The sequence below is a fragment of the Podarcis liolepis genome (assembly GCF_965112155.1).
Source record: "Podarcis liolepis genome assembly, chromosome: 1".
NCBI lineage: Eukaryota > Metazoa > Chordata > Lepidosauria > Squamata > Lacertidae > Podarcis > Podarcis liolepis.
Genome location: NC_139554.1, coordinates 9,880,115 through 9,905,788, shown reverse-complemented (window position 1 = coordinate 9,905,788; position 25,674 = coordinate 9,880,115). Strand labels below are relative to the sequence as shown.

The window sequence follows — 25,674 nt, the reverse complement described above, 5'->3', positions numbered from 1 at the left end:
GGGATTTGCCATAGTGTTGATGAGCTAGACCAGAACTTATCAGAGGATGGGAATCATTTCTGGATGTCTCCATGTCTCAGGTGGTCAGTCTGTCTATGATGATAATGATGGTGATGATTAGGGTGTTGTTGTTGCTTTAAGGGGGGAAAGTGCCAGTACTCACCATGAAGTGTCATACTTTTAACATTTGAGAAAGCAAAAAAGGTGCCAGTACTGCATACCTTTGAGTACCCCCAGAAAAAAACCTGATTATTATTATTAGTAGTAGTAGTAGTAGTAGTAGTAGTAGTAATAGTAGTATATACCGTATTTTTCTGTGTATAAAATGCCCCTGTGTATATGACACCCCCTATTTTAGGGGACTCTTGGGAGAAAAGCTATGACAAACCTAGACAGCATCTTAAAAAGCAGAGAATCACCTTGCCAAAAAAGGTCCGTATAGTTAAAGCTATGGTTTTCCCAGTAGTGATGTATGGAAGTGAGAGCTGGACCATAAAGAAGGCTGATCGCCGAAGAATTGATGCTTTTGAATTATGGTACTGGAGGAGACTCTTGAGAGTCCCATGGACTGCCAAGAAGATCCAACCTATCCATTCTTAAGGAAATCAGCCCTGAGTGCTCACTGGAAGGACAGATCCTGAAGCTGAGGCTCCAAGACTTTGGCCACCTCCTGAGATGAGAAGACTCCCTGGAAAAGACCCTGATGTTGGGAAAGATGGAGGGCACAAGGAAAAGGGGACGACAGTGGACGAGATGGTTGGATAGTGTTCTCGAAGCTCTGAACATGAGTTTGACCAAACTGTGGGAAGCAGTGGAAGACAGGAGTGCCTGGCGTGCTCTGGTCCAGGGGGTCACGAAGAGTCGGATACAGCAAACAACTAAACAACAACATTTTGGGGGAATCCAAATTAAGAAAACACCCCTCAGCACTACCTGTGTATAAGATGAGCCCCATTTTAAAACCTAATTTTTTGGTAAAAAAAATCCTAGTCTTATGCTTGGAAAAATACGATATTTATTTATTTGTACCCCATCTTTCATCCTGACAAGGCATCTTACTGATAAAATAAGAACAGCTAAGAACATAGGGGGAAACCCAATCGTTATAAAACAAACAGTAATGGAATTAAAAATGTATAAAAATATAAGATCTATTAAAAACATGCAGATAAGCAAATAATAAAAACAATACGGCACCAGCCCGTTCATTAAGAGTAGTCCACTCCCAAAAGCCTGTTGGAACAAGAATGTCTTCAGCTGCCGGCAGAAGGACAACAAGGAGGGAGCCAGTCTGGCTTCTCTAGGGAGGGAGTTCCAAAGTCTGGGAGCCGCCACCAAGAAGGCCCTCTCCTGCATTCTTGCCAAGGGTACCTGTGATAGTGGCGGTACCAAGAGGAAGACCTCCCTTGAAGATCTCAAAACCCATACAGTAATACCTCAGGTTACATACGCTTCAGGTTACAGACTCCGCTAACCCATAAATATTACCTCAGGTTAAGAACTTTGCTTCAGGATGAGAACAGAAATCATGCAGCGGCGGCGCAGCAGCAGCAGGAGGCCCCATTAGCTAAAGTGGTGCTTCAGGTTAAGAACAGTTTCAGGTTAAGAACAGACCTCCAGAACAAATTAAGTACTTAACCTGAGGTACCACTGTACCCTCTTTCAGCACTTTGGACAGTGCCTGGAAACAGACTGGTAGCCAGCAGAGCCACAGTAGCAAGAGACTCATCTGTTGGGAGAGCATTCTGGGCTATCTGCAAGCATCCTACGGTGAGCATAGCTCAGGAAAAGGCATCCCCTTCTCCTCCAGGGTGCTCCAGCAACATAAACCAGCTTTATTTATGCACAGTAGCCTTCTCTCTCTTGACACAACAAAACAAAGAGGCATCATAGTTCTAAACTATATTTATTTACAGAATATTTACAGACAACAGCATTATGGCGTCTCTTCTCTCCAGCTCTCCAGTTCCGAGAACAAACCAGAAAAAATGATGTAAAAGTGAAAGTACAGTGGTACCTCGGGTTACAGACGCTTCGGGTTACAGACTCTGCTAACCCAGAAATAGTACCTCGGGTTAAGAACTTTGCTTCAGGGTGAGAAAAGAAATCGTGCAGCAGTGGCGCAGCAGCAGCAGCGGGAGGCCCCATTGGCTAAAGTGGTGCTTCAGGTTAAGAACAGTTTCAGGTTAAGAATGGACATCCGGAACGAATTAAGTACTTAACCCGAGGTACCACTGTACAGTTTCACAGTCTCACATTGGAAGGGAGATAAGACAGTCTTCCTTTCTCAGGCTCTAGAAGAAGAAGAAGAAGAGTTTGGATTTGATATCCCGCCTTTCACTCCCCTTCAGGAGTCTCAAAGCGGCTAACATTTTCCTTTCCCTTCCTCCCCCACAACAAACACTCTGTGAGGTGAGTGGGGCTGAGAGACTTTAAAGAAGTGTGACTGGCCCAAGGTCACCCAGCTGCATGTGGAGGAGCGGAGACGCGAACCCGGTTCCCCAGATTACGAGACTACCGCTCTTAACCACTACACCACACTGGCTCTCAGACAGGCTTGGGAATTATACCAATAATTTAAAAAAAAGCATCAGGAAGCATGAAATCCTAACATCATCTGGTCCCCCCACAAAGTTAATGGGCATTCCCATTCAAATTGTGTGTGCGCACTGTGCTGTGTGATCGATTGTGTAGAGCGGGACTTTCCTGGACCCCCACATATTTTATTTAAGTTGCCCCACTTGTTGCAGCTGTTTGCACTCGCATGGTAATTTTCCTTTTATTGAATCAAATATCCAGTTCGTTTAGCTGAGCTGTTTTCGCATCTCGCATTTGAAAGGCCCATTCTGAAGCAATACGATTCTGAAGCAATGAGATTACAAAGTGTGTTAATGCCCGTAATTAGGAGAAAAGACGGTTTACAGCGCTTCCGCATTTAATATGCTTTGATTTAATACCACGGTATTGTCACACACACACACACCAATATTAAAAAAAAAACCATTCTGCAACCAGTTTCCTCAACTATTACATGGCTTGGTTTCTGGAATAATGAAAGAGACTCTGTGACAGTTGGTTTTAATGATTCAATAAATCATATTAGATAGAATTGAAGTACAGACTAATGCAGGACTTACTCTAGGAAAAATGCTTTGCTTTGCTTTGAAGTCACTGTAATATAGTCATGGAGGGGGCAGACAGAATATTTAAATTTCACATTAAAACTCAAGGTCCCATTTCGACAGCTATGGCTTGTCCTAGGCTACCCACCAGGTAGGTGCCCACCAGGTAATCTTGACTGCAATTTCCACTATTATTTCATTTATGAATCACTTCCCTGCAGCATCTCAAAGCAATTTCATAGAATTGTAGAATCCCAAAGTTGGAAGGGACCCCAAGGGTCATCTGGTCCAACTCCCTGCAATGCAGGAAACTCAACTCAAGCATCCATGACAGATGGCCACCCAACCTCTGCTTAAAATCCTCCAAGGAAGGAGAGCCCACAACCTCTCATGGGAGTCTGCTCCACGGCTGAACAGCTCTTACTGTCAGAAAGTTCTTCCTGATGCTTAGTCAGAATCTCCCTTCTTTTAACTTGAAGCCATTGGTTCTGGTCCTACCCTCCAGAGCAGGAGAAAACAAGCTTGCTCCATCTTCCATGTGACAGCCCTTGAGATATTTGAAGGTGCCTATCCTATCTCCTTCCAGCCTCCTCTTTTCCAGGCTAAACATACCCAGCTCCTTCAACCGTTCCTCATAAGGCTTGGTTTCCAGACCCTTGATCTTCTTGGCTGCCCTCCTCTGCACACATTCCAGCTTGCCAACATCCTTCCTAAATTGTGGTGCCCAGAATTGGACACAGTATTCCAGGTACGATCTGAACAAAGCAGAATAGACTGGTATTACAGTGGTACCTCGAGTTACAGACGCTTCAGGTTACAGACTCCGCTAACCCAGAAATAGCACCTCGGGTTAAGAACTTTGCTTCAGGATGAGAACAGAAATCGTGCGGTGGCAGCAGCGGGAGGCCCCATTAGCAAAAGTGGTACCTCAGGTTAAGAACAGTTTCAGGTTAAGAACAGACCTCCAGAACAAATTAAGTTCTTAACCCGAGGTACCACTGTATTGAGGAGATTTCACCCCTCCCATATCCAAGAATCTGCTGATGTTCTCTGCTGATTCTCCAGAGAGGAGGGGGTGGTTTCTGCTCTCTACTTATTCCGCTCGAGCCTCACATCAAAGAGAGAGAGAGACTGAGTGTTAAAGAGAGATCGTGTGTATAGATAAGGTTGCTGCTAAGAGCAGCTGCAGACACTCAGTGCAGTTCAGAATTTTTGCTTAGACCTCATTTAGCTCTGTGCAGTGGTGCAAGACGAATGCCTCGCAAGACAAAAAACTCGCTAGACAAAAGGGTTTTTCGGTTTTGCGTTGCTTTGCTAGACGAATTTCCCTATGGGCTTGCTTCGCAAGACGAAAACGTCTTGCGAGTTTGTTCGCTTTTTTCTTAAAGCCGCTTGAAGAGGCGCAGTTGCGACGGACCGTGCTTCGCAAGATGAAAAACATCGCAAGACGAAAAGACTCGCGGAACGAATTCTTTTCGTCTTGCGAGGCACCACTGTACATAGTTGTGTATTATAGTTGTAGATAGAATAAAAGAAGATATTCTACAGAGCTGCTCTCCGAGTCGTTTATGCTCTGCTATACTCTGCTGTACGACAATTGTCTTCTTGTTGGAGTGAATCCGGTGCTCACAACTCTAAGCTGTGAGTCCACAGCACTTTGACCTTTGACCCCCTCCATTGCATGCAGGGGGTCCTAGATTCAATCTAGTGTGGTGTAGTGGTTAAGAGCAGTGGACTTGCAATCTGGTGAACCAGGTTCGATTCCCCGCTCCTCCACATGCAGCTGCTGGGTGACCTTGGGCCAGTCACACTTCTTTGAAGTCTCTCAGCCCCACTCACCTCACAGAGTGTTTGTTGTGGGGGAGGAAGGGAAAGGAGAATGTTAGCTGCTTTGAGACTCCTTCGGGTAGTGCTAAAGCAGGATATCAAATCCAAACTCCTACTACTACTACATCCCTAGATGCACTTTACATTGCATTTGTATCCTACTTTTCCTCCACGAAACTCAAGGTGGCCTATATTGTTCTCCTCCTTCACACCAACCCTGTGAGGTTGGTTCGGCTGAGAAGCAGGTGACCAGCAAAAAGTCACCCAGTGAGCTTCATGGCTGAGTGAGGATTTGAACCCTGGTCTCCCGGGTCCCAGGCAGACACTTTAACCACTACACCACACTTCCCTCCAACTTTCCACCCATAAACAGCATGTGTTGCTATTAATTACAAAGCACAACTCTGAAAACACCAAATACCTGTGGTCCTGAAGACAGAGGTGCTTTTAAAATCCCACCCTAAACATGCAAGTTGCCGTTTACGCCACAATACCCCATTTCACAGAAATGTATTTTTCCCCTCCGTCGACTTGTTTACACAAATTCCAGGAGGCTTTTCCCTCCCTGGGGTTCCCGCATCATTAGGGCACATAAATGTCGGCTGCTACGCATCTTACGACCGTGTTGGGGAATTGCTACGATGTGCTGCGCTGTATTTTGATGCCTCGGACTTCGTTTTCACCGGAGTAGGACCCCAAAAGCGACGCTAAATGCCAAGACCGAGGTTTGAAATGCACAACTTCAAAACAGAGCGCTAGCAACGTGTCGGAACTCTTTTCAGAAACGTTTCGTTCTTTTCTGCCGGCGTCACTCGTTCAGAGCACTTCTCTGCAGAAGCAGAAATGTGATCTTTGCAAACTGGAAGTGAATCAATGCCATGCTCATTGCTATCATCTACGGTACCGCACACACTCCATAGCCTGGAGTAAGGATTTGAAGCACCGCTGTGCATCACATGCCCAATTGACTTAACTGTGCATCATGTTCCCATTCAAAGAGGCGATGCCCGGTATAAATGCAGGCAGACCCGAATTATCGTTGGGTATTGCATGCTCAGTTGGCCTAATGTGTCATGCTTCTGACAGGAGCATAAATAAGTTAGGAATGCTTGAGGAATTCCTTTTTCTTTTTTTTGGCAAATTTCTATATGGACAGATCAGTTCTTCATCTCTCAGACTGATGGGTGGGTTTTACTCTCTAAATGATCTGACACAGTTTCCAGATCAAAAAGCACACACCGGGATGTGGGCCAAAATGCATATTTTAAGAGACAATGTGTTGGGAATTGTGTACTGTGGAGAGAAAATACATCTAGAAATGCGCATTTCATAAGTAGATACATTTTAAGATATCTATTGAATAGGGATATGTGGATCAACCAAAGATCTGATATTTACCCTACTTTGTCAGGTCAGGAAGCAGTTGCCCTCAGTCCAAAGTGCTTCAGAGACTACCCATAATAATTTTAATAATAATAATTTATTATTTATACCCCACCCATCTGGCTGGCTTTCCCCAGCCACTCTGGGCGGCTCCCAACAGAATATTAGAAACACGCTAATACTTCAAACAGTTAAAACTTCCCTAAACAGGGCTGCCTTCAGATGTCTTCTAAAAGTCAGAGAGTTGTTTATTTTCTTGACGTCTGGTGGGAGGGCGTTCCACAGGGCGGGTGCCACAACTGAGAAGGCCCTCTGCCTGGTTCCCCGTAACCTCACTTCTTGCAGAGAGAGAATAGCCAAAAGGCCCTCGGAGCTGGACCTCAGTGTCCGGGCTGAACAATGGGGGTGGAGATGCTCCTTCAGGTATACTGGGCCGAGGCCGTTTAGGGCTTTAATGGTCAGCACCAACACTTTGAATTGTGCTCGGAAATGTACCCAATTCATCTCAAAGTACATTCAAGTCTGCTTTATTCCTCTCTCCGTTTGCTACTGAGAAAAAAATGCAGGTTCATTACCTCATATCCTCCAATATTTCTCCAGTGAAATTAGGGATTTTCTATTCTATCATAATCATTTTGTTACATTTGAGAGCCAATGTGGTGTAGTGGTTAAGAGCAGTGGAATCGTAATCTGGAGAACCGGGTTCGCTTCCCCGCTCCTCCACATGCAGCTGCTGGGTGACTAGCCTGGAGAAGAGGAGGTTAAGGGGTGATATGATAGCCATGTTCAAATATATAAAAGGATGTCATATAGAGGAGGGAGAAAGGTTGTTTTCTGCTGCTCCAGAGAAGCGGACACGGAGCAATGGATCCAAGCTACAAGAAAGAAGATTCCACCTAAACATTAGGAAGAACTTCCTGACAGTAAGAGCTGTTCGACAGTGGAATTTGCTGCCAAGGAGTGTGGTGGAGTCTCCTACTTTGGAGGTCTTTAAGCAGAGGCTTGACAACCATATGTCAGGAGTGCTCTGATGGTGTTTCCTGCTTGGCAGGGGGTTGGACTCGATGGCCTTTGTGGTCTCTTCCAACTCTATGATTCTATGATTCTATGATTCAAGGTGGCCTATATTGTTCTCCTCCTTCACAACAACCCTGTGAGGTTGGTTCGGCTGAGAAGCAGGTGACCAGCAAAAAGTCACCCAGTGAGCTTCATGGCTGAGTGAGGATTTGAACCCTGGTCTCCCGGGTCCCAGGCAGACACTTTAACCACTACACCACACTTCCCTCCAACTTTCCACCCATAAACAGCATGTGTTGCTATTAATTACAAAGCACAACTCTGAAAACCCCAAATACCTGTGGTCCTGAAGACAGAGGTGCTTTTAAAATCCCACCCTAAACATGCAAGTTGCCGTTTACGCCACAATACCCCATTTCACAGAAATGTATTTTCCCCTCCGTCGACTTGTTTACACAAATTCCAGGAGGCTTTTCCCTCCCTGGGGTTCCCGCATCATTAGGGCACATAAATGTCGGCTGCTACGCATCTTACGACCGTGTTGGGGAATTGCTACGATGTGCTGCGCTGTATTTTGACGCCTCGGGCTTCGTTTTCACCGGAGTAGGACCCCAAAAGCGACGCTAAATGCCAAGACTGAGGTTTGAAATGCACAACTTCAAAACAGAGCGCTAGCAACGTGTCGGAACTCTTTTCAGAAACGTTTCGTTCTTTTCTGCCGGCGTCACTCGTTCAGAGCACTTCTCTGCAGAAGCAGAAATGTGATCTTTGCAAACTGGAAGTGAATCAATGCCATGCTCATTGCTATCATCTACGGTACCACACACACTCCATAGCCTGGAGTAAGGATTTGAAGCACCGCTGTGCATCACATGCCCAATTGACTTAACTGTGCATCATGTTCCCATTCAAAGAGGCGATGCCCGGTATAAATGCAGGCAGACCCGAATTATCGTTGGGTATTGCATGCTCAGTTGGCCTAATGTGTCATGCTTCTGACAGGAGCATAAATAAGTTAGGAATGCTTGAGGAATTCCTTTTTCTTTTTTTGGCAAATTTCTATATGGACAGATCAGTTCTTCATCTCTCAGACTGATGGGTGGGTTTTACTCTCTAAATGATCTGACACAGTTTCCAGATCAAAAAGCACACACCGGGATGTGGGCCAAAATGCATATTTTAAGAGACAATGTGTTGGGAATTGTGTACTGTGGAGAGAAAATACATCTAGAAATGCGCATTTCATAAGTAGATACATTTTAAGATATCTATTGAATAGGGATATGTGGATCAACCAAAGATCTGATATTTACCCTACTTTGTCAGGTCAGGAAGCAGTTGCCCTCAGTCCAAAGTGCTTCAGAGACTACCCATAATAATTTTAATAATAATAATTTATTATTTATACCCCACCCATCTGGCTGGCTTTCCCCAGCCACTCTGGGCGGCTCCCAACAGAATATTAGAAACACGCTAAAACTTCAAACAGTTAAAACTTCCCTAAACAGGGCTGCCTTCAGATGTCTTCTAAAAGTCAGAGAGTTGTTTATTTTCTTGACGTCTGGTGGGAGGGCGTTCCACAGGGCGGGTGCCACAACTGAGAAGGCCCTCTGCCTGGTTCCCCATAACCTCACTTCTTGCAGAGAGAGAATAGCTAAAAGGCCCTCGGAGCTGGACCTCAGTGTCCGGGCTGAACAATGGGGGTGGAGATGCTCCTTCAGGTATACTGGGCCGAGGCCGTTTAGGGCTTTAAAGGTCAGCACCAACACTTTGAATTGTGCTCAGAAATGTACCCAATTCATCTCAAAGTACATTCAAGTCTGCTTTATTCCTCTCTGTTTGCTACTGAGAAAAAAATGCAGGTTCATTACCTCATATCCTCCAATATTTCTCCAATGAAATTAAGGATGTTCTATTCTATCATAATCATTTTGTTACATTTGAGAGCCAATGTGGTTAAGAGCGGTGGAATTGTAATCTGGAGAACCGGGTTCGCTTCCCCGCTCCTCCACATGCAGCTGCTGGGTGACCTTGGGGCCAGTCACACTTCTCTGAAGTCTCTCAGTCCCACTCACCTCACAGAGTGTTTATTGTGGGGGATAAAAAAAATCCTTCCAGTAGCACCTTAAAGACCAACTAAGTTAGTTCATGGTATGAGTTTTCGTGTGCATGCAGTGTATCTGAAGAAGTGTGCATGCACACGAAAGCTCATACCAAGAACTAACTTAGTTGGTCTTTAAGGTGCTACTGGAAGGAATTTTTTTATTTTGACTATGGCAGACCAACACGGCTACCTATCTGTATCTTGTGGGGGAGGAAGGGAAAGGAGAATGTTAGCCGCTTTGAGACTCCTTCAGGTAGTGATAAAGTGGGATATCAAATCCAAACTCTTCTTCTTCTTCTTCTTCTTCTACTACTACTACTACTATACCTCACCCATCTGACTGGGTTGTCCCAGCCACTATGGGCAGCTTCCAACATATATAAAAACATTAAAAAATTAAACCTAAAAACCTTCTGTGCAGAGAGCTGCCCTATAGTAGGACTGCCATATCTTGAAGACCAAAAAAGAGGACAGCCCAAGCTTCTGCCAGCCCGAGCTGGGGAAAGGCAGCCCCTGAGCACCTCTTTCCCCAGCTCGGGCTAGCAGCAGCCAGGGCATGCAAAGCAGCCTGAGCCCAAACCCCCCAAAATGGACATTTCCTTTAAAATGTAGAGATCCGGCCGGACGGTCATGTTGCGCCCCCAAAAGAGGACATATCCAGGTTTTCCTGGACGTAGGGCAACCCTATTATAGTTACTTATCTCCTTGGCTTGTGGGGTTGCATACCTCTGTGCCCTCCAACATTTCTCCAGCCTGAGGAAAATAGGCACGTTCTCAGGAAAAGCAGGATATTCCAGGATCAAATCAGAAACCGGGATGGCTTTTGTAAATCTGGGACTGCCCCTGGAAAATAGGGACACTTGGAGGGTCTGCTACCTGTGATAGGAATTTTGAGGTCTAAGATATATGTTAAATGTTCATAAGTGTACCAACCAAGCACGTACATATATCAGCACAGGAAGACCGACCTGGAACCATTTTTGATTCCCAAACTGTCCCAAACTGACCAAATGTTTTCTCTGCAAGGTCAAAGGAAAATGGAAAAGCCTCCCCATTGTCTTTTCCTTCACAAATCCTGTCTTAAGGGTATGCCTGTGTTTGAATAGGGTGAGCCTGTGACCTGACTCAGGAACTAAGTATTTATCATTACAAAGTATTTATCATTATAAAAGACTGGCCAGGCTTCCCAGGGTATCCAATCAAGTAACCTGCCAGACAGAAGATAAACAACATTCAAATTTCTGCTTTAGACCGCCTTTTCTGTGATGTAGGTATGATGTGTCTGGGGTGGTGGTCATGAGCTACATCCCTTCTGTGATGTATGTATGATGTTTCTGGGGTGGTCTTGATCTAAGGTAAAGGTAAAGGTGCCCCAGACTATTAGGTCCAGCCGTGGCCGACTCTGGGGTTGCGGTGCTCATCTCGCTTTATTGGCCGAGGGAGCCGGCGTACAGCTTCCGGGTCATGTGGCCAGCATGACTAAACCACTTCTGGCGAACCAGAGCAGTGCACGGAAACGCCATTTACCTCCCCGACGGAGCGGTACCTATTTATCTACTTGCACTTTGACGCGCTTTTGAACTGCTAGGTTGGCAGGAGCAGGGACCAAGCAACGGGAGCTCACCCTGTCACGGGGATTCGAACCGCTGACCTTATGATCGGCAAGTCCTAGGCTCTGTGGTTTAACCCACAGCGCCACCAGGGTGGCAATTTCAAAATGTCTATAAAAGGCCTTGCGCGCTGTTGTTCTGGGTTCCTCCTCCTTTCCTGCGTGTGAGGGGAGCACCCTGTTGCAACAGATCAATAAAGACCAAGCTTAGTAGCTGCTTTGCTTCTCAATATTCTCTGGTTAGCCTCTGTTATTTTCTCCTACCAATAGGGAACCTACGTAAGGACTCTATATGGGCTCTTGGATACCCCATAAGGGGAAAGGGGCAGATTTTGTTTACAATTCCCAATTTTCAGGAGTCAATTTTCAGGAGCTAGAGTCAGGAGTCCCAGGAGACCCAGTGTCAGTGAAGTTAACTCTTCATTCAAAGAAGCTGAAGCAGTGCAGGCCTAGTGATCACAGCAAGTCTTCCCAGTAGGTCTGCCCCATGTAGGTCTGCCCCACGTATGTCCTTATGTTCTGCTCCCTGGTTTCCTACAGGCATCTGGGTAGCTATCGTGAGAACAGAATGTTGATGGTCCATCGACCTGATCCAGCAGACTCTTCTTATGTTCTCAGCAACTGAGGATAAGGGATGAGGTGGCTCTGTGGTCTAAACCACTGAGCCTCTTGGGCTTGCTGATTGGAAGGTCGGTGGTTCGAATCCCTGCGACAGAGTGAGCTCCCGTTGCTCTGACCCAGCTCCTGCCAACCTAGCAGTTCGGAAGCACACCAGTGCAAGTAGATAAATAGGTACCACCGCAGCAGGAAGGTAAACAGTGTTTCCATGCGCTCTGGTTTCCATCACAGTGTTCCGTTGTGCCAGAAACTGTTTATTCCTGCTGGCCACATGACCCAGAAAGCTGTCTGTGGACAAATGCCAGCTCCCTCGACCTGAAAGCAAGATGAATGCCGCAACCCCATAGTCACCTTTGACTAGACTTAACCGTCCAGGGGTCCTTTACCTTTACCTCTGTGAGCCATCTGGTTGAGAAATCCTTTTGCTGGGAATCTTAGAGAGCACATTGTCTGTCAGAATAGACGGATGGACTCTCACTTTGACTCAGGAGAAGGCAGATGAATTCATCTCTCACCTCTCTATCCTATTTTCACTTTGTGTGTGTGCTTGCATAATGCGTTCCTAGGTATACAGATTTATTTATTTATAATAATGCCACCTATATCCACCCTGAATTTATAAACTTGTCTATTTATAGTTCCTCCTAGCAGCTGATTGTTCACATCATCAGTTTATGGCATTTCTCGTGATTTACTGCGTCTTTCATGAGTTTGTGCATATTTCGTTTCCTGCTCCCATTGCATAGCAATCTTTCTACGCCCCTGGCAGCTTTGCTACTTACCTTCCATTTCCTTCGGGGGAAATCAAAACATTTTAAAGGATCTGCTAAGAATGCAAAAGTGACCCATTTCGTCTGTGGGTGCGTTTTCACAAACCTGAGTTGAGAAAAATAATTCCATGCCATTGTAGGAGCAAGCTATGAAGAGCCACACATCTGATAACGAGAGGTGTCTTATTAGACGATTAAATAAAAATAGGACATTTGTTTTAAAAGTTAAAGCACTGCAATTACCTGAGGACTCATTGCTCTGCAAATGAGGGCTACCAGTGAAACATTGTTTTGAACAGCTTGCAAAGGAGCAAAATTATCTGCAAGGCTATTCCACCCACTCCACAGATATAATCAGTGATTTATCACTACCAACAGAGAAGCGGGGAGGAGGTAGCTAGCTTTTCTCGTTGACCCTTGCTGCTGTTCCTTTAAAGGCAGCTTGATCTGCTGGCATTAGCAAATGATTGTGTTTTTATCTCCAGGTCTTGAAAAGCTTCACCTGCTAATTCTTGCAGAGCCAGCAGCTGTTAAAAGCATAGGATAGCAAGTTAGGCTGGGGTATGTTTCAGGCCAGTGGATGAAGCTCTGGGCCACTGGGCCAGTGTTTGGTATAAGGCACCTTTCTGTATTCCCAAAAGCTTCCGCTGCTATATTTGGTTTGTTTTTTGTTTTTTTTTACTAGATTTAGTGCATTGTACCCAAAATACATGAGGGACACGGGTGGCGCTGTGGGTTAAACCAAGGTCGGCAGTTCAAATCCTCGTGACTGGGTGAGCTCCCGTTGCTCGGTCCCTGCTCCTGCCCACCTAGCAGTTCGAAAGCACATCAAAAGTGCAAGTAGATAAATAGGTACCGCTCCGGTGGGAAGGTAAACGGTGTTTCCGTGTGCTGCTCTGGTTTGCCAGAAGCGGCTTAGTCATGTTGGCCACATGACCCGGAAGCTGTACGCTGGCTACCTCAGCCAATAAAGCGAGATGAGCGCTGCAACCCCAGAGTCGGCCATGACTGGACCTAATGGTCAGGGGTCCCTTTACCTTTACCTTACCCAAAATACAAATGCTTTAAATACACACACTGTTTAGGAAGAAAACTGAAAGATTACACAAACAGCTGGATAGTACTTTGGGGACAATATTCATTCCAATACATAACAAATCGCAGCCACTTACCCGCCAAATTTGCTGATCGGCATATTCTCTGTCCTCTGCAACCAGCTTCAGCAAATTTATCTTTCTAGCACATCCACCAATTTCAATAACAGCTCCCGTAATGCAGGAGAGTATTTTTTTTGGGGGGGGGGTTCCCCCAAAAAGCATATTCATGTGCATTATGCAGATGTTAGCAAGTCTGATATCAGAGTGTTAGAATTACTGGCAACATTTTCCTTCATATATGGCAGTGTTTGGGTTTGTAGGGGGCTACATCTTATGATGCAAATGCCACAAACAAATAAATATAACTCGCACATTTGGGGTGGGCGAATTCCTGCAAAGTTTTGATGTGCAGAACTCTCCAAACGCAAGCGTGCCAGCCATGAGCACTTTGTTACGGCCGTAAAGCAAAAGGCATTTCTCTACATTTAAAAGGGGGAATTGGCAGCATGCAATATCAACAGCTTGCTTGTGCTCTCCAAAGTGCCTCGGACTTACATCAATCTCCACCCACACAGGCCTTGAAGACAGTGGAGTTCTTGGGTAAACATGGGGAATATCGCAGTGGGAACTGTTTGCTTCTCAGTTCAGCCCCGTCTGCTCTAATGAGGCACTTAAAAAATAATAATACCGGAGCTGCAAAATGTAGCCATCAGGAAGAACTGAGCTCAGTGGTGGAGATACTGATGAACAAGGTCCCAAGTCCTATCGCAGGCATTTCCAGGAGCTCTGGGAATTTCTCCTGTCCAAAATGTTGAGTCAATGCAAGTCGGTGAAGAGCAGGGGTGGGGGACATTTTTTTGAAGCTAAGGGCCACTTTCCCTTCCGGGTCAACTTCTGAGGGCCACATGGCAGTGGTGAGTGGAGACAGAAAGGAAAGTGGCTGGAGCCTTTGAAATTGCCTCCGGCGGTTAATTAACGACCTCGAGCCTTTGATGAGGCTCCAACGCACGTCCTCCCAGCACAGCATCAGAACAGCATGCAGAAGTGATGAGATTTATGGCTACATTGCTTTATTTATTTTCTTTACTTTATTTTCTAGCTACACAGACAGCTAAGAAATATACATCCTCGCCTGAGACTTCCAATAGCCTGGACTGGAATGTAAACACAGTCCTGTGACTCCACGCAGCTGCTCAGTGAGAAACAGAAACTAACACTTTTGAGGGCCACATGGCAGTGGTGAGTGGAGACAGAAAGGAAAGTGGCTGGAGCACGAATCTAATTTTGATCTTTGCACAGTAAGCCAGCTTCTGCAAACCATCACCTTCTGCTCTCTGTTCTCTGTTCTCCAGAAAGGCAAGCAGGAGTTATCATCAGAGGATACGTTCCAGCCAAGCAAAAACACTTAAGATATAAGGTGTGAAGGAAGGCCAGTGAACAGCGTGGCCACGGGAAGAAAAGGTGTGGCTTGAGGAAACTCATGAGGGCCAGACAGACAAGCCTGGAGGGCCACTCTCCAACATTCCTCCGATGGAAATAGGGATATCCTAATAATAATAATAATAATAATAATAATAATAATAATAATAATAATAATTTATTATTTATACCCAGCCCATCTGGCTGGGTTTCCCCAGCCACTCTGGGCGGCTACCAACAAAACTCTAAAATACAGTAACCTATTAAAAATTAAAAGCTTCCCTAAACAGGGCTGCCTTCAGATGTCTTCTAAAAGTTTGGTAGTTATTTTTCTCTTTGAAATCTGGTGGGAGGGCGTTCCACAGGGCAGATGCCACTACCGAGAAGGCCCTCTGCCTGGTTCCCTGTAACTTGGCTTCTCGCAACGAGGGAACCGCCAGAAGGCCCTCGGCGCTGGACCTCAATATCCGGGGAGAGTTTGTTGTTGTTATTAAAGTCTTACCTTGGTTGTTGAACACCTTGGTACTCATACATTTTGGCACCCGAATGACCAAAACCCGGAAGTCGGTGTACCAGTTTTCAAACTTTTTTTGAAAGCTGAATGTCCGATGAGGCTTCCATGGCTTCCGATTGGCTGCAAGAGCTTCCTGTAGCCAATCAGAAGCAGCACTTTGGTTTCCGAAGGTTTTGGAAGTCGAACGGACTTCTGGAACGGATTCCATTCAACAGAAACTGGGACAGCTTTGGTATATCCAGGACTATCCCTGGAAAATAGGAACACTTGGGGGGGTCTGCATTTGAGCCCCACCTCATGTGGGGACAATGCTGAAATAGATGTTCATGGTTGAATGGGTACAAATTGGCTTCCTGTGTCCCTATGTTCCAAAGGTTTTTAGACTCTAGATACTGGAGATGACCAGTCTACAAAGCAGGAATGCATGATGGGCTGTCAATGGGCAGCCCCAATTTTCTGTTAAAGGTAAAGGTACCCCTGCCCGTACGGGCCAGTCTTGACAGACTCTAGGGTTGTGCGCCTATCTCACTCTATAGGCCGGGGCTGTCCGCAGACACTTCTGGGTCACGTGCCCAGCGTGACGAAGCTACTCTGGCGAGCCAGAGCCGCACACGGAAATGCCGTTTACCTTCCTGCTAGTAAGCGGTCCCTATTTATCTACTTGCACCCAAGGGTGCTTTCAAACTGCTAGGTTGGCAGGCGCTGGGACCAAGCAACGGGAGCGCACCCCGCCGCGGGGATTCGAACCGCTGACCATACGATCGGCAAGTCCTAGGCGCTGAGGTTTTACCCACAGCGCCACCCATGTCCCATAATTTTCTGTTAGTCCTCCCTATTTATTTAAGAGACCTTGTATGCCACTTGATTGTAAATAAAACCTCTAAGACGTGGTTTGCAAAATAAAAATAAAAAGTAGAATTCATACGTTAAATAAAGATGAAAACAAATAAAAATATGTCTAAAAATCAACAGCATGCCATGTGAAATTCCATGCTAAAGATCATTAGGAAAGGAACTGAAGATAAAAGCTGCACCTGTTATAATGCTGTTATGCACATGGAAGGGGCGACTGCATTTGCAATACTAGTCACCTCACCACAAAAAGAATATTGTGGACTTGGAAAAGGTTCAGGAAAAAACCAAAATGACCAAGGGGTTGGAGCAATTTCTCTCGAATGAAAGGTTGGAGCATTTACCGTATTTTTCGCACCATAGGACGCACCAGACAATAGGACGCACTTTGTTTTAGAGGGGGGAGAACAAGAAAAAAAAATTCTCCCCCTCTCTGTGCAGCGCCTCCTGCCGCTTCACTGAAGGGGCGCTGGGCTTCAGTGAAGTGGCAGGAGGCGCTGCACAGAGAGGGGGAGAACTTTCCCCCTCTTGTTTTCCCGCTCTAAAACAAGGTGCCGTTTAAGGTGCGTTTAGGCGGCTACCTTGGAAGCCTGGAGAGCGAGAGGGGTCGGTGTGCACTTTGACCTGCTCTTTGGGGCTGGCAGGGGGAAACCCACCACCAGCCCCAAAAAGCAGGTCAGGGCACAGCGGAAAGGCGCAGCAGAGAGGCTCCTGCCATAGCCGCGTGTCACCTCTCCAGCCGGGAGAGGGTCGCGGGGCTATGGCTTCTTTAGCCCCGCGCGCGCTCTCCCGGCTGGGGAGGTGACGCGTGGCTATAGAGGCTCCTGCCATAGCCACGCGTCACCTCTCCAGCCGGGAGAGGGTCGCAGGGCTATGGCATCTTCGCTCCATAGGACGCACACACATTTCCCCTTCATTTTTGAAGGGGGAAACGTGCGTCCTATAGAGCGAAAAATACGGTAGTTGATAAAGATAGCAAGAGGCGGCGTGATACGAACTTTATAAGATTACGGATGGCCTAGAGAAAGTGGATGGGGGGGGGAATGTGAAGGGCTTCCAGTGAATCTGAATTAAACTATGGAACACACTCCCACAAGAGGTGGTGATGGTTGATATTTTCACCCCCTCCCATTGCGAGAATGTCCTGATCTGATGTTTTGAGAAAGGAGGAGGTGGAAACTGCTCTTCTATCTTCCACTCCTGACCGACTGCCTGACTCTGTGCGTGGAGAGATTCTTATCTATTTAGTCACTAGGTGGCTGAATGGGAGCTGTAACACTCATGCAAGCCAGTAGTGTTTTAGTTTGTAGACGCTATTAGAAATCAAAGGAGTTATGCTTCACAGCTAGCTTCCGCGTTATTTATACTCTGTTGAATCTGGTCTCACAATGCACAGTTGTGAGTCCAGTGCACTGGGACCTGTTTTCCAGGATTGGAAGGTCTCTGAAAGTGCTCCAGTCGCCTAGCCCAGTCGGGGCAGAACCAGTTATTGAGCCCAGTCGCTGACATCGGTTGAAAGGCGTACTGACCGTGATGGCCAACAACTGGGATGGCTTTAGCAGAGGACTGGGCTAAAATAGCCTGGATAACTCAGTGGTTAGAGCAATGTTTCCCAACCTTGGGTCTTCAGCTGTTTTGGGACCACAACTCCCATCATCCTTAGCTAGTAAGACCAGTTGTCAGGGATGATGGGAATTGTAGTCCAAAAACAGCTGGAGACCCAAGGCTGGGAAACCCTGGGTTAGAGCATGGTGCTCATAATGCCAAGGTTGTAGGTTAGATCCCCGCATGGGACAGCGGCATATTCCTGCATTGCAGTTCTATGATTCTGTAAAATTGCTTTGAGATGCTGCAGGAAAGTGATTAATAAATGAAAGAATAGTGGAATCCTCTATTTCGCATTGTGCGGAGGCAGGAGGTGGGGGATACAGATCTTTCTCAAAACTGCATTTAAAGAGTTCCTGGTGTTTATGTTTATGTGTTGCTATTCTTCAGGTTTCAGCCCCCTCCTCTAGAAGTTCAACTCTGAAAAGAGTCTTGGAGATGGGATCATGGCCGCATCTATTCCTGTCTCCAGCTAAAGATACAGTGTGCAGGCTGCTCTTTCATGTGCTGCAGCTGGCAAGTTCATTTTGAGCTGTCGATGACATATTATAGGACAATTATGTATTTCTGGTGTCTCTTTAACCATAAATACCCACCCCCTATCTTCCTTTGCCTCTCTATCAATGCAGGCCAGGCTACCACTGAGCGAATTAATACGGCGCACAGCAGGCAGAGTGGAAGCTAACGTGTAATTGTGTGCCTGTGTGGGTGGGCGAAGGAACGAGTAAACAAATGTGCACATCTGGAGCAGCCCAGACTTCCCACGGGGAGCGCTGCCTTGCTTGGAGGTGCATCTCGTTGTTCCCCCATTGGCCCGTTGTGCAGGCATGCACCTGACACAGGTGTGGGTCCATGGGCCCCATCTCTAAATTTGTGTGAGCAATGAGATGGAACGGGTCTGGCCTGCAGCAAAAGGCCACAACAAAATGGTGCTTCATAGCTTCAGCCAGCCATGCCGTTTTCCAGAATCACTCCATTCCATTTCCCCTCTCCACAGCTTTCGGTTTCCCTTTCCTCTCAACAGTTAGCCTTCAGTCCCTGCGCTTGGAGCATGCTCAGTCTCTCTGGGCTGAGAGGTCCCCAACTGATGCCTCACACTTCCCCATAAATGATGTCATTTTGGCTACTGAAGGATCGGCTCTTAGAGAATGAGTTTGCTGTTAAAATACAGCAGGGATGTGAATTGCCTCCAGGATCAACCTTATACAGTCATACCTCACGTTACAGATGCTTCAAATTATGCGTTTTCGGGATACGGACGCGCTGAAACCCAGAGGTACCGGAACAGGTTACTTCCGGGTTTCAGCACTCATGGAAGCACAGAACCACTAAATCACGCTTTGCGCATGGGCAGAAGCGCCGAATCGCAACCCTTGCGTGCACAGACGCGGTGCTGTGGGTTGCAGACACTGCGGGTTGCAAACATGCCTCCCGCACGGATCACGTTTGCAACCTGAGCGTCCACTGTAACTGAAATTTTTAAGAGATTCTGATCTTGTTATGCACTGAAGTTCTCACCTGGGCCAGCAGGGGGATACTGTAGATAGTTATGCAAATAAGGGATCGAAAGTGACTTTCAGTGATTGGATAGTTTTAGAAAATGGTTACTGTTGCGTTGTAGTGGAGCTCTATATAAGCAGGCTGACTGAGCCCTTCAGTTCAGTTCTGTCCTGGCCTGTGAATAAACAAGAGCCGTTTAAAGAATCGCTGTGTCGTCTGATATGTTCACCCACAACTTAACAGATCTGTTTCTAAATTGCTTTGTTCTCTCTCTGCTTCTGCTTTTAATTACCAGTCTCTGCTTCCACAGCAGGTGCTGTGATTCTCCAGTGGTTTGACGTCACCCCTAGAGATGCACTCCATTGTCTTTTGAGACAGACAACTGCCAACAACAAATCTTGCAAGGAGGGCATGTGCCTCACCTTGGTTGTAAACCTGGCTGGGCATGATAACTTGTTGGGACGACTTCACTGATTTCAGACAGTTTTGAGCTTTGGATTTCTGACTGCTATACCAGCATACTCTGTTTTACTCACAAGTAAAAGACTCTGCTATCATGTCTGGGGTGGGAGCCAGGACACTCAGAAGTATCTGTACTGTAGGGGATCCTGACAGGCCCTCTCTCCACAAAATATCTGGTTAAGTGCCTGTCATAGGTGAATAAAATGTACTGATTTTTGATACATTTTGGATTTAGTTTTATGGATGAAATTTTATTATTGATTTCATGCTGCTCACTATGATTTTCTTCTCTTAGGGTGGTACTCAGCTAAGTTCAATTCAGAGCAAACCCATTCAAATTAATAGGCCTAACTGAGTCATGTACATCATTTTCAGTGTGTCTACTCTAAGTAAAACTTAGCTGACCAGCACTCTTAAATGTTGGCAGTGTAGACACTGGGGTGGAGGGACAGTGAGTGTTGGGGCTGCATGCACACGATCGGGAATCCTGCAAAATGGAAGGTCCCCACCCCATCACACAGAGTGAGGCTCTTCACACACAGCTTGTATGCACCCTGTCTTGGTTCCCAAATCAAAATCAAGGAAAGAAGTACTAGGGGTGCCTGTGGACCCATGCAGCTTGGGTACACATAGGGTAGAGCAAGGTTTTCCAGATGTGTGTTTTGGGACTACAGTTCCCATCATCCCTGACCCCTGGTCCTGTTAGCTGGGGATCACCAGTGTCGAAGCAACTGGTGATTCTTCAACACCAGCTTCATTGGATTGGTCATGCTGTGCAGATGCCTGATTGTAGTCTTCCAAAGCAACTACACTATTCCCAACTTAAAAATGGAAAGCGTAATGCTGGTGGTCAACAGAAGAGCCTTAAAGACTCTCTCAAGGCAAATCTTTTAAAATGTAGTATAATCACCAACAACTGGGAAACGCTGGCCTGCAAGCGCTCCAATTGGAGAACAGCCTTTACCAAATTTGTTATGGGCTTTGAACATGCTTGAACTCAGGACGAAAGGGAGAAATGTGCTAAGAGGAAGGCATGCTTGGCAAATCCACACCATGATCAACTCCCGCCTGGAAACCTATGTCCCCACAGTGGAAGGACGTGGGGATCCAGAATTGGCTTCCACAGTCACTTATGGATTCACTGTTATAACCATGTTTATGGAAGACAATCTTACTCAGCTACGAGTGATAGAAGAAGGAGGAGGAGGAGGAGGAGAAGGAGGAGAAGGAGAAGGAGAAGAGGAAGAGTGGAAGGACGTGGGGATCCAGAATTGGCTTCCACAGTCACTTATGGATTCGCTGTTATAACCACGTTTATGGAAGACAATCTTACTCAGCTACGAGTGATAGAAGAAGGAGGAGGAGGAGGAGGAGGAGGAGAAGAAGAGGAAGAAGAAGGAGGAGGAGGAGGAGGAAGTTGTAGCGCAAAAACAGCGGGAGACCCAAGTTTGGGAAAGAGGCCACTTGACACCTTACAGGGCCAGCCCAATACATTTTGCACCTCAGGCAAAAGCCACAAAACAGTGCCTTCCCTCTCCACCAAGGGAGACCGGGTGAGTGAAGATCTACAATGGTGGGAGGAGATCAGGAGATCCTGTTTGCCAGGATGCTGCTGTAGAGGCAGCGCTGGGGCCGCTGCTAGGAGACAGCAGATCCAACCTCCAAGGAACACTCAGTTGCAGCAGCAAGCGATACATTCCTTGCAGTGGCGGAGGAACCCTTTCTGGCACCTGGGGCACATGTGCCCATGCGCAGTCCCTACGGGCTGCCACTTGCGTGTGGCGGCCGTACGGGCTGCTGCTTGCATGGCGACTGCATAGACTGCCACGCAAGCGGCATCCCGTACAGACGCCCATACGGACTGCATGCACCCTTGGCCGCTCTACAGCTGGGGGGAGGCAGGGGCCATCTTGTCACCCCTCCCAGAGTCTTCTGGGCGACCGCCCCCTCCACCCCACCTTCCTACACCCCTGATTCCTTGGAGGATGGAATGCTGTCCCTGTGGATCTTGCCACCTGAGGCAGTTACCTCACCTTGCCTCATGACTGATGTGGCCCTGATGCCTTGGGGAAAAAATATGGTCTGCAACCTCCAACTACGGGTGGATTAAAGGCACAGCTCCAAGTAAATAATATTAATTAAAAATTTAATGGTTTTAGTAAATTTCCATTTTATATAAATATAACACACTCAAATTTTTCACATTATATTCCACTCTCACGAGCACTCGACTCCCCTCCCTCCCGGCCCATGGTTACCTTAAATTATATCTTTATTTAAATTGCATTTCAATTTTCCCTCTTTATGTCTCTATTCAATTCCAATAGTCATTTAATTATATTAATTGTAAATCGGTGCTTTCTATAAACTATCAGGCTTTAGACCAGTCCTGTCAGTGTTGTTAAGTGTTTGCAATTATCTTTCAAATACTCTATAAAGCCCTTTTGAAATGTTTGATCCCGCTGGTTTCGGATTTTCCCGGTCAATTTCGCCAACTCAGCATATTCCACCATCTTTGTCTGCCAGTCCTGGATCGTTGGTAAGTCTTGTCGCTTCCAACTCTGTGCGGATAAAACTCCTGCTGCAACAGTTGCATACCTAAACAGTTTTTGGTCTTTCTTGGGTATTTCCTTGCCTATTATTCCTAATAAAAATGCTTCTGGTTTCCTAACAAATGTACTAAGTAAAAATAAAAATAAAAATTAATGAGTTTTGCTGTTTGCAGTCCAACCTAGCTCATTGAATAAAGCATTATGAGCTGGGATGAATCTAATTCAGCAACAATAGCTGTTATAGCAAAAACAGTGAAACGTTCTCTTTGTGATATATTTTTATATATATACACATACACAGCTCAGTATGTGCACTTCATAGATTGACAGGGTGCGCTTTTATGAAATTTCAGAAGGATGGAAGCAAGGCGAGGCAGGGGAGGGGAGGAAAGCAATAAAAATGCTTTGATAAAGTGAAATGCACTCCCCCCCGCCCCAAGCTCCCTTCGCCTCCCTGCGCAGCCTGCAATAAACGCTCTCCACCCAGCAGAGGTTATGGAAGACCTGAAGTGAGAGAGAATGAGTGGCTTATGAAACATACTAAGAATGAAAAATCATTGGGGGGGGTGGAGACGGAGAGGTACTTTCCAATCCAAAGGGGACTTTTGTTGCAGGTTTTTGGTACCCTGAGCTAACTCTCTTTTGTTTTAAGGTGACAGACCAAGGTCTTGTCTGATCTTTGCTAGGGATTTATTTGACTCTCATTCCTCGCCTCTAGCACTCTGTAAAGGTATGTATTGCTTTGGTAGCGTCACCGCTGTCTGCCACACAAGGTGTTTGGGGTTTTTTTATTGCAAATTTCAGCATCCCCCCCCCTTTGGGCATATTTTCACAGCCATGGATCTGAGAGGCAGGAGAGATTTTGCTGACTGCGTTATTCCAATAAAAAGGAAGGCACGGGATTTCCCCCCCCCCCGAGTGCCAATAGCTTTGCAAAGGAGTGCTTGTAATTCTGACAACCCTTCCCATCCCCACCCCCCTTTTACCTGGGTGGTTTCGTATTTGAAAAGTGATCAGTTGGCCAGGGCTAGTTATGGAGAGCACATGGCGACCCTTGTGGCAATAGCTCCCCTTGCTACCAGTCTGTTTCCAGACACGATTAAAAATTCTGCTTAGGATATATAAAGCCCTACGTGGCTTAAGTCCAAGCTATCTGGAAGAGCGTATTCCCTCAGATGAACCAGCCCTTTTGAGATCTTTGAAGGAGGCCCTTCTCTCAGTCCTGCCACCCTCACAGGGACACTTGGTTGTGGTGGGACAGGAGAGGGCCTTCTCGGTGGTGGCTCCCAGACTTTGGAACTCCCTCCCTAGAGAAGCCAGACTGTCTCCGTCCTTGTTGTACTTCCACCAGCTGGTGAAGACTTCCTGGTTCCAACTGGCTTTGGGGAACTGACTGTCGCAAATTCTCCACGGCACTTTAGCAGAAATGCTCAGAGTTCCAGGTTCTTCAGTGCAGTGCTGTATATTTATTGTGAGCTATATATATACAAACATATACAATAATCTACAGGCTATAATACACGAGCAGTTCAAACAGAGTACCTGGCTGGACCTTAAGGCAAAAAGGAAAACCTTTTTATCTCTCTATCTCTCTCTGACCACACTCTTCTACACCACCCACTTACTGCTGGACAGGTTTCCCTTTTAAACCGATGACAGCCAATCAACTGACAGCACATTGCTGCTGAGTTTTTCTGACCCAGCACTTCCATAGAAAGTATTGCAGGCTGATTGCATCAGCCAGTTGCATCAGCTAGCAAACTCAAGCCTGCAGACTTACTATCTCACACAGCATTCTGTGAATCCAGACACTTACTGCTTTTAATGAAAGGGCTGGTGCTGTGTTGCTTTCATTACATGTTTATCTGTATGTTTTCAATAGGTTTTATATTTATATATAGGGATGGTGCTGTGCTAACAATCTATTTGTTTTTAATAGACAGATAGGCAGATAGAGCAGCGGGAAACAAACTTGCACCATCTTTCATGGGACTGCCCTTCCAATAGCTGAGATAGCTGTCATATCACCTCTCAGTCTACTGTTCTCCAGCATGAACATACCCAGCTCCTTCAACCGTTCCTCATATGGCTTGGTTTCCAGACCCTTTATCATCCTGGTTGCCCTCCTCTGCACACCTACCAGCTTTCAATACCCTTCTTAAACTGTGGTACACAGAACTGGGCACAGTGCTCCAAGTGTGATTTGGCCAGGACAGAATACAGCAGTACTATTACTTCCCTTGATCTGGACACTAGACTTCTGTTATTGCAGCCTTGAATTGCATTCACTTTTTTTCTCTCTCAAGCAGGAATCCTACCAACCCCCTACCTGTAAAATGCCTGGGATTGAACGTCAGTCAAATCTCCACTCCAGATGGGGCATAGAGATGAGCTATCTCACATCTTAGCACATGGGATGCTAGTCCCTAAGACAATCCCGGACTGAAGCCATTTGCACACATCTATGAACCAGCATTTAAGGACCACTATAAAAGAGGAAGAAAGAGGCTGTTTCATTAAGTTGCTCACTTGTGACTCTCCGAAGAAGAAGAAAGCAAAGCTGCAACTATGGTTCAAGGCCAGTAGAGTTGAGAAGGGGAGGACTTCAAGAGAAATTGCTTAATTGGCTTTGATGAAACTATTAGGCAAAAGCGAGGCTGTCTCTTGAGTTTAAATAGTTTGGCGCTGTTCCTTTGGGGCATGGATTTGCTGCCGGTGATTTCAGCAGAAACAAACCCAGGCCATTAACGTGAATTCCAAAGGGAATTGCCAGGAGGGCTAAAAAGTCCAAGATAAACATGTCAGGTTACATAAGCAGGCTCCTCCTTGTTGCTCCCCTCTTCCCAATTCTCTCTCTGCAAACAGAAACCTGGTACAAGCATTTGAAATAAGAATGGGGGGTGGGGGGTGGACATAAAAGCAAGCTTTAGTATTTCTCCTCCAGTGGCCTTTAGGACAGCCACTGTCTAAAGCAGCAGCACTGCAAGAGCTCTGAGCCCATGATGTAATTTCAATGGCATGCAAATTTAGCATCCACACTCCCAAACGAAAGACAACACAGTGAGCGGAAGCTGCTTTGCCATGATCTGATGCACTCAAGAGTTAGAACAGCCCATCAACAGGGTCTTCAAAATTACTCCGACTGGAAGACATGGGTGGCACCTGGTGGGCGGGGAGTGAGAAGGCATCAGCCCCACCACCAGTAACCTACCCACACCTATTG

The 25,674-nt window shown here is 46.3% G+C and overlaps 1 long non-coding RNA gene across 1 annotated transcript in view; it reads left to right on the top strand.

Annotated features, from left to right (window-relative positions):
- Positions 1-1,463: 1,463 nt before the first annotated feature.
- Positions 1,464-25,674, top strand: part of LOC310685841 — a 177,841-nt gene continuing 153,630 nt past the window's right edge. The window contains exon 1 of the long non-coding RNA XR_014515561.1: positions 1,464-1,584. This is a non-coding gene — a long non-coding RNA (uncharacterized lncRNA). The remainder of the gene's footprint in view (positions 1,585-25,674) is intronic.